Consider the following 10,508-nt stretch of genomic DNA (forward strand, 5'->3'; position numbering starts at 1 on the left):
GAGACTGCCACTACCACCAACACCCTACTGTCCAGGGTAGCTGAATTGGAGGCAGAAGTTGAAGATGCTTCCAACAGATCGAGAAGGAACAACCTGAGGATAAAGGGCCTGTCTGAAAGTATTAAAGACACAGACATCCAGAAGGTACTCATAGACATGTTCAAAACACAGCTGCCAACTATCCCTGACCACATGTGGGTGATAGACAGGGCGCACCGGGCACTTAGGGCCAGAGGACCCCCCAATGGCCCACCCAGGGACGTGATTATGAGGTGGCACTTCTTTTCCACCAAAGAGGCCATCATCAAAAGCACCAGACGTCACACGTATACCCTAGACGGCACCACACTCCACTTATACCAAGATATAGCACCAGCAACGCTCGCCAGGCGCAGAGAGTGGAAACCTATAGCTGACCTAGTCAGAGCCAAGGGGCTGAATTTCGCCTGGGGACACCCCTTCAAAATGCTTGTGTTCAACGGGCCTCGCCCAACCGTGCTCCTGCCCTCGGCGGACCCCAGAGCCTTCTTGAGGGACCTAGGAATTGAAATCCCGGCAGACTTTCACCTCCCCCAGAGGGGTATCCAGGCGCTGGGGCTGTTACCCAGGGAAGGCGAAGCACTAGACGGCATTGCACCTTAACGCATACTAACAGATACTAACAGACCCCCTCCCACCACATCGCCTCCATTGTATAATAAAACGACCGATACCCCCCTTATGTGGCTCCCCAACTCAGCATCACAAGCAAAGTTGCTTCATACAATGTAAATAACCAGAGACTTCCTGAAGACCAACTACTACCCAAGCAACCCCACCACGACCTGCAAAGCAAATTTATCACACAGGCCGGAACCGGATTTTAACATGCTCCACCATTGATGGTATATATTGACTTTATATAAACAAGAAGGGACGTAAGAGCAGCAACAGAGATGCCCCCCACCGGTTTTTTCTCCCTTCTTCTTATTTTGTGCTGTAAATATGTGTTTGGAAACATGAAGAAACGACAACTCGGAAGAAGAAAGTAGTGAGGGAACGAGGACAGAAAAGGAAAGAGACAATTTCTTAAAAGCGCCTTTCATCGGCACTCTCCGACTACCGCCCAAGAAAGAACCATCTAAGGAAGAAGCTGACCGCCATAGGTCGATGACACAGGGCGAAAAGACTTTGCATATGCCTACCACGAACTGAGGCACTCAAGGGCGGTGTATTGATCGTAAAGAATCACGAGCCTATACCGGCAGTATCGACAGATGGACTGAGAGCACCACCTGACCACACACTCCCTGATGAATATGGCCCCTGCCGGAGTGCAATGCGGACTATTATACCCACCTCACATCCAACTAGACACGCAAGTTTCACCCTGTGTTGTGTATTTATGTATATTTATGTTTACTTCCATGCTAACGGGGAGGGAGGGAGCAGTTCAGGCGAGCAGTAGGGTCAGTGGGCCCAGGGAAAGGATCACCATCCACACACCCCCTCACCCCCACCCCACCCACATCGGAAACAGTATACCATCAAGACTAGGTAGATAGGGCCACCCACATTAAGGGGACATGGGAACCGGCAGGGCCGGAGAGTAGTCGACATTACACTGTGCGGAAAAATCATCCCCTCATTATTTCAGGTTAAACCAGTACGCTTGGGTTAGAGGGTAGCTTGGGTAGCCACAAGCGGGAATCCCACATATATTATACCTCTATGTAAAACACTCAGCGGGGGCGAATAGGGACAGGAAGATTAGACAGCCCCACAGGATGGATAAGGGGTGAATGCCCTAAATTTTGAATTTTGTATTTTTCTTATTTTTCTTACTCTCGCTCTAAACCTGATTACGTTAAAACTTCTTGAGTTAATATTTGTTGCATATATTGTTGTTTATACATGTCACATGTGACGGGACACATAGACGACCTGACTTACGTACACAGGTATGACCAGGGAACGGGTGACGAATAACAGTACCATAAGGACCGACACCGGGGTGCTCGGCGATTGATTGCCCCCTCCGCGCTAACACTTGGTACCGCGGGGCGGGTAGTCACCCCCCGAGACACCCGGCACTAGTTGATAAGACCGGGGCATTTTCCCGGAGTTTTCTCCAACTACCTCCCCCCCCCCTCCTCAAGCTACCTTCCCCTACTCCCCCCCCCCCCATCCTTCCACCTATCCCACCCCCCATCCCCCTTCCCGGCCCGACCCCCGTCCGGGCTCGAGTCTGGTGGGCCCAACGGGTTATACCCGGGGAACAGCAGGGCTCGGGGGGGGGCGCTCGGCGGCGGAGCATAGTCTTGCTGCACTAGCGACTCAAGGTAACCTCAAAGACTCTACAACATGACGACGCTAAAATTTACCTCCCTTAATGTAAACGGGTTAAACACACCGACCAAAAGACGCTTGCTAATGAGGGAACTGAAAAGACAAAAAACGGACATAGCTTTCATACAAGAATCCCACCTCCTGCGCTCAGCCCGGATCCAGTTGAAGGACCACACATACACCAGGGTGTATTCCTCCAGGGCCCTAGTAAAAAAGAATGGGGTAGAAATCCTCCTACACAAAAATTGCCCCTTTATAGTACAGTCGACAAAAGCGGACACGTCGGGAAGATATATAATCGTCTCAGGGACGATCCATGCTACCACATACCACCTCATTAACATTTATGCACCCAATCAGCCGGACCCAGGTTTCTGGGACCAAATACAAGCCTTAACCCAGGCCCTGTCACATGGCATCCTAATCCTAGGGGGCGACATGAACGCCACTCACTGCCCAACAGTGGACCGCAGCACCCCTACTGGGGGACAGAGGGCGCAATGCACGAGGGGACAGGACAAACTCCTAACACAATTTATACAGCAGGCAACACTATTTGACCCCTGGAGGCTGCGGAACCCAGGAGTGAAAGATTACACGTTCTTCTCGGCCGCACACTCCACATACTCTCGCATCGACATGTTCCTGGTGAACCAAACCGGGATCCCGTGGGTGCAAACTGCACATATTAACCTCATCACTTGGTCGGATCATGCCGACATAGAACTCACCCTCAGGATCCCGGGACCTAAACCACCATGGAAATGGCGACTTAACAGCACACTCTTAAAAGACCCAGAGACGGAGAAGCACCTTAGGGAGGAAATTCTGACATACTTTAGAGAGAACGATCACCCAGAGCTGACCCAATCCACGATATGGGCCGCACATAAGGCGGTACTGAGAGGTACCCTAATAAAAATAGCTACCCGCAGAAAGAAACAGAGAGCTGAAACCCTCTTCGGGCTCCAAAGGGCACTGAGGGGGGCAGAGGCCAAACATAAACAAGACCCCACACCTCAGGGACTGCACGACCTCAGGGAACTTCGACATAAAATCAGGTCAATAGCAGTAGAGGATCTGGGGAAAGACTTAGTTCGCAAAAAACGCTTCTACTACGAACGCTCTAATAAGATGGACACCTTGCTAGCTAGGGCGCTGAACCCCAAGCGCACCTACCATACCATTTCGGCCATTAAAAATAAACAGGGTCTAATAACCCAACACCCAGCGGAGATTAATCAGATATTCACAGATTTCTTTGCAAACATTTACAACCACTCACCAACACTCAACAGCGACAACGCGGACCATATAAAAGAAGTAGCAGACTACGTAGCTAGGACTAACATGCCGAGACTGGCCCCGGAAGCTCTACACACCTTAGGGACCCCAATAGATGAGGAGGAAATTAGTAAGGCGATCACAGACCTTAAGGGCAACAAGGCCCCAGGACCAGACGGCTTTGACGGCTCATATTATAAGATCTTTAGGGACGCATTGACGCCCACATAGTGAAAATGTACGCAGAATGGATGGAGGGTGGGTGCCCCAATTCAGACATGCTCACGGCTGACATAGCGCTTATACCTAAACCAGGGAGAGACCCAACCGAACCCTCCAACTATAGGCCCATTTCCCTGATTAACTTTGACGTTAAGATCTTCGCGAAGATTTTAGCCACAAGACTTAACCAACATCTGGGCATGCTGGTCCACCCGGACCAGGTCGGTTTTGTGCCAACGAGACAATTGTATGAAAACACCAGGAGGGGAGCAGACATCATATGGTGGGCGGTGAGATCTCGAACGCCTTCTCTGATCCTTTCCCTGGACGCAGAGAAGGCGTTCGATAGAGTGCAGTGGCACTACCTATTTGCACTTCTCGAACAACTACGGATGCCAGAAACCTTCATAAAGGGCATTAAAGCCCTCTATGCCCAACCGAGGGCGCAAACCAAAGTGCCGGGAGCGACCCCGACCCCGTTTGCGACAACCAACGGCACGAGACAGGGCTGCCCCCTCTCCCCCCTACTCTTCGTCCTCTCGTTGGAGCCTCTCCTGCAGAGGATAAGAGAGGATGAGAACATCTCGGGTATACAGGTGGGAGGGGAGGAGTTCAAAGTCTCTGCATATGCGGATGACGTCCTGGTCACACTAACCAAACCTGCTCAATCCCTGCCTCGACTGGTGACAATACTGGAAGAGTACGGAAGCGTCTCAGGCTACAAAATTAACCTAGATAAAACGGTAGCCATGCCTATAGAAATGGACAAGGCAGGAACGGACAACATAAAAAACACCTACCCCTTCAAACTCACACGGTCAGACTTCAAATACCTTGGAGTAAAACTCACGGCAGACCCTGAGAGGCTATTCAGCGCCAATTACACGCCCACCATCCAGGCGCTCTGTAGGGACCTAGAAAAATGGCATGAAAGGCCCATATCGTGGATTGGTAGGATGCATGCAGTCAAAATGACGCTGCTCCCACGCATTTTGTTCCTATTTCAAGCCCTTCCAACTAAAGTCACCAAACAAAACCTACAAGTACTACAAACACACATAGACAATTTCATCTGGGCACAAAAAAGACACAGGATAGCTCGACAGACCCTATACCGACCTAAAGCGAGGGGTGGACTGGGACTCCCGAACCTCTATCATTACTACCTCGCAGCCCAACTGGCCCAGATAGTAGCATGGCATACACCGGAGGGCGCACACAGATGGGTCGACCTCGAGACAAAACTAATGCACACTGACCTCCCTCAATTTTGGATATGGGTACCAAAACAGGACCGACCTTCACTGCAAACATCTTGCCCAGCGATCCTCAACTCCGTTAGGATCTGGGACTTAACAGCCACCAAATTCGCCCTGACACATACACCCTCACCGCTGACTCCGTACCTACGGAACAAAGCGTTTGGGCCCGGGCTGAGCGCACGAGACTTCAGGGGATTAGAAAGCACAGGAATGCAAAGATATAAACATATGTAAATAGGGGATTCCTTCAAATCCTTTGAAACCCTACAAACTATAGCACCCCTAACGACCAAGGACGTCTTCCGCCACATGCAGTTAAGAGACTTTGCCAGACTCCCAAACATAAAGAAAGCAGCCCAGACCCCTATGACATTCTACGAACGACTATGCGACGCCGAAACAATCCAAAAAGGGATGATCACCACAATTTATGCTCAGCTCAGTGCCCCAGACAGAGGAGCCGCAGACCCAAATTACATACACCAGTGGGAAACTGATTTAGGGGGAGCAATAGAAGGAGAGGACTGGGTAGACATATGGGAAGCAACAGCAAAGACGTCAATCTGTGTGCTACAACAGGAGCAAGCATATAAAATGCTCATGAGGTGGTACACCACACCTGCCCAACTCTATAAAATGGGAAAAACAACGACAGACACATGTTGGAAGGGATGCGGGGGCAAAGGCACCTTCATCCACATGTGGTGGGAATGCCCAGAGGTGACCAAATTCTGGAAAAGTATCCAAACACTACTTCAAGAGGTCCTCGCACGACACATAGACCTAGATCCCTGGGCGATCCTCCTATCCAGACCTAATGACTGCCTTTCTAAAAAAGAACAACAACTACTAAATAAACTTATGCTGGCGGCTAGAAGGGCACTAGCACAAAAATGGCTACAGCCCACGGTCCCTACTGACAACGACGTGATAGTCAAAATCAAAGACACTTATCTGATGGACAAACTGACTGCTCAAGTCAGACATACAGAAAAATCATTCCAAAAAATCTGGCAACCATGGGAAATTTATGCCAATGAATAATTCCAAAATAACCGAGAGTCGCGGGTTGCGGCCCGGCGTGCTTCCGCCTGCCGGGCGCCCCAACGGGCACAGTACCCCCACCTCCCACTACCTCCCCCCCCCCCCTCACCCGTAACTCCCAACCTACCCTATCCTACCCCCTTTCAGTACGACTGATCAGTACCGCAGAGGGCTTGACATACCAGACAAGTACGACTACCTCAACTGGGTAGAATAATGCACTACGACGCAAAAGGCGATTAGTAACTGTGTTAGTATACAGAGCACTACCTCGCAAACACAGACACTCCACGCCCACCAGCAGATTGCCAGACCCAAATAAAGTTAACTGGTAAACGTGATACGAAATGTGGTACAGAACTTTAATAACCATGTTAATAGACACTTAGTTTTATTTTTTCTTTTATGGTATGTTTCATTTTGATACTTGGGCTACCAACGCCCGGACTATGGAAAACCAGCGCCGAGCGGCATAACCCTTTATACTCATGTATAATGACACGATATACATCATGTTAAAACACTGTATTACATGTACATGAAAGACCCCTGCGTGGGTCATCTACTGTATTTTTTTGATGCCGTTACGGATGCTGGAACAAAAATAAAGAATTAAAAAAAAAAAAAAAAAGGTACCAAGTAAAAGGAAAAATATAGTTTTTTTGGGGGGGGGAGGGGCCTGACTTTCATGGTGGAAGGACGCATCTTGACTGAGCTCCACCATTAGCCTGCTATGAATGGCTCACTGAAGCCTAACATGGCAAAGACAGCATATTTCCCTAGCCCAAGCGATGAACCGCATGATCTTGGCTCCAAGCTTGACAGGTTGTTTGAAGATTTCTGGCGGCGCCTGGAAAGCAGAATGCACAGACAAGATTCACCACACACAAGTGAACGCTCGCACCCACAGCCAAGCCCATGTCCTCACCTGAAGCTCCCTAAGGAGAAGGCCCAAGCGTGGCTGCAGAAACGACAGAAAAGACAGCAAGGCTTAAAGCAACACAGAGATGGGCATTGAAGTGGACCACAGCCGGATCACCCGTGAAGAGGGAAGTAGTGCAAGAAACCCCGAGCAAAGAACATGCTACGGCCCACCGAATTCCATCCGGGCCTGAAGGCTTGCAATGCTCTCCCAAAGTGCTGGACTGTGCTCTGCCCATGATGGGTATCGGGTGAACTGGAGACCGAGCAGATCAATTATCTTATCATTTTGTCTCACTCTCTTGGGGGTTCTTCGTGCCAGAGGGGCATCCTTTCTGTTAATTGCTTCCGTCATTAGTCATTAGTTTATTTCCCTATCTTGCTTTCACCACTTTATTAACATGGGGACCTCCTGGGTCTGTACTCTGGCTAAGCTCCAGCATGAGTCAGTTAACAGAGGCAGTCAGAGGCACCAGTCAAGAGGGTTGGTGAGAAATCAGGGGAGGACAGATACATTTGCGTGTCATCCGCATAGAAATGATACTGGAAGCCAAAGGGGCTGATGAGTTTACCAAGGGAGGCATTGTAGATTGAGAAAAATAGGGGACCAAGGACAGATTTGGGAGAAGTGGCAGAGCCAGAGAAAGAAACACTGAATGAGTGCTGGGAGAGGTAGGAAGAGCACCATTAGAGAAAGGTATCTCGTAGACCGAGATTATGGAGAATGAGAGGAAGTGGTTGATGATCAAAAGCAGCAGAAAGATCGAGAAGATTTAGGATAGAGTAGTGGCCATGGGATATATGGACACATATGCATTACCTGGATACAGACAGATACAAAATATCACAGCCCACAACTAGTGGCCATCAAGCTAGCCAAAAGTTTCAACGCATAGTTCATTCTTACCTGTTGCTCAATGTGATACTTCGCCCCATATCCTCTCCCTATACTCCTTACTCGTAACCTCTTACAAAGCAGAACTGACAAAAGTGATACAGAATGCGGCTATATATCTAAGCAGGACACACAATAGTACCGTTCCTGTTATGACACCCTCGGGCAAAAGTGAGGAATTTTAATACTGTTGCTGTATAAACAATATAAAACCCTCGATGGGGGGCAAGTTGTATAGAATTACCAAGGTGGCTTGTACTATATGCTGTTGTTACATTGTTACATTTACAAAACTGTTCTTGTGTATTTCGGCTTCTGCGCAAGCCTTCAAGTTATATGATTCTTGCCTTAACCATCGTGTGCAAAAATAAAGAATAAAAAAAAAAAAAAAAAGAATGCGGCTATATACATTAACATATCAAAAGTAAGCCTTTCCCAAGGAGACAAGCAATTGACATGGTCAGGTTGAAATTATTAAATAATAATACTGAACTTTACTTTCTGTTACACTCTATTTTTCTCTTATATGTTATATTGTAAAACTATTGGTAGTCATTGTACAATCATCAGAACTGAGATGTATACTGAAAAATATTAGCAGATATTGTTAAGAATAATCAGAATGAAAAAGACCACACACTGCGCAATCATATCTTCAACAAGTTTTATGATGTCTGGTATTTATCATTATCTGTACTTCCTGTCACTGAAAATAAAGAATTAAAAAAAACAAAAACAAAAAAAAACACCAGTGTTACCCAATAAAGTGTGCATGTTATACCCTGCATCAAGCCTTGGCTGATGATTGGGATAATGGCTATAATCACTCTGAGTCATACTCAGTGGGGAAAGGGAATCCCTGACGGCATCACTCTGGTGAACTAGGAGCGGTCCCTTCACAACTGGTGGTAGCAGTGGGATGATCTCTTTCCCAAGACCAAGGAGAGTGATACTCTGAAAAAGTGAAGAAAACTAGTAAATGGAACCTGGATGGAGAAGTCCTATGAGCGCCAAAAAAAAGAATACCTTAAAGGACTTGTTGGAGGTGAGGGGAAGGATTACCAGCAATTATTCTAGAACCACCCTCATAGCCGAACTAGTGTAGATGGACCATGCCAGCTCTGCATCCTCTGGATCCTTTGAGGGGGCCGACTTCTACCGAGATGTGAACACCCGATTATCCCTGTTTGGCCCAAACCCTTCAACAGAGATTATTTAGCAGGTCATGGAGGACGTCACAGCAGCTGTACAAGCCAGCAGAAAGCACCAGCCCTGCATGACATCGCTTCTGCAGACTGGGTGTCACAGGTTTGGGGTGAATAGGCTCAGTATGCAGAGATTTGAACAGACACAGTCTTTATATTTAAAGTCTTTACTATACAGCAAATAAGTATGTCCCAATGTAAAATAGAAGAGGAAAATAAGGCAATATCTTTATAGGAAATAAAAGTCCTTGAGATAACATAAAGTCTTTTACAAGAGTAAAAGGCTTGATTGAAGTTGTAGCAGGATTGTAGGAGTTAAATCAAGGCTGGAACAGGGTTGCAGGGGTTAACCAGGGCTGGAACGGGGTTGGAGGGGTTAATTCAGGAAACCCAGGAAGCAAAGAGTATTACCAGAGTCCAGACAGGCAGGGGCTAATTCAGGAAATCCAGGCAGGTGAGGATAATCAGATAACTTCAGACAGGATCCACTCAGAACCTAGGGAGACCTGTGCTTAAATAGGGGAGATGTAATAGGAGCACTCCCATAAGTAGGAGTCTCAGGGCCTATATATTTGGAAGGCTCCTCTGGTGAGTAGGTGTCCACAACTCCCTATGTGGGTGGGAGGCTATGGCTGTTTGTTCATTTAATTTGCAAACCTCCATGCTGCTTGCATGCTTGCTGATCTTTATTCCCCAGAACTTTGTCACCCTGAGGGGATCCTGGAGCAGCATGGGGAACACACAATACATATCACCCAACATGCCCACAGGAGGAGAGGTAAGCACACGGCGTGACTGCCTTCCCCTACATGTTGCAACCCACATGGAGCGGCTGCAGGGGCCGGGGGGCGAGGAGAGTGCGGTACACCTTGCATTCATGGCACGCTGCTCAAGTGCTGCAGTATAAGCTGGTGGCCTAAAGAAGGGTTTGGCGCGTCCCCCACTCCCAGGACGCCGAAATCCATGTGGTATCTGGTGAGTGAGCACAGTGCACCAGCCTCTACCGGTGTGCTGTGACACTGAATTCCCCTGACTGGTAAATTGTCATGTAGAGCTGCCGAAGTCTACCTCTCTGTTCCCAATGAAGATCTGCGGAATTAAGATCACATGAAGGAAGCCCTGCTGACTTGATATGCAGTAACACGGCATACCGCAGAACGTTTTGTGAGCTCCGAAAGAGGGTCTCCTTCACCAAATTGGTCTGCCAACTAGATCGGACAGCAATGCATTGGAATGCATGCTGGTGGATGTGGTACAACTTCTTTCCTGGAACAATTATACGGTGCCCCCGCACTGGAGATCTCATAATATGTTTGGGAAAGGCAAACTCCACATACTCCCTTAAGC

Source organism: Pelobates fuscus, chromosome 1, assembly GCF_036172605.1.
Source record: "Pelobates fuscus isolate aPelFus1 chromosome 1, aPelFus1.pri, whole genome shotgun sequence".
Classification (NCBI taxonomy): Eukaryota; Metazoa; Chordata; class Amphibia; order Anura; family Pelobatidae; genus Pelobates; species Pelobates fuscus.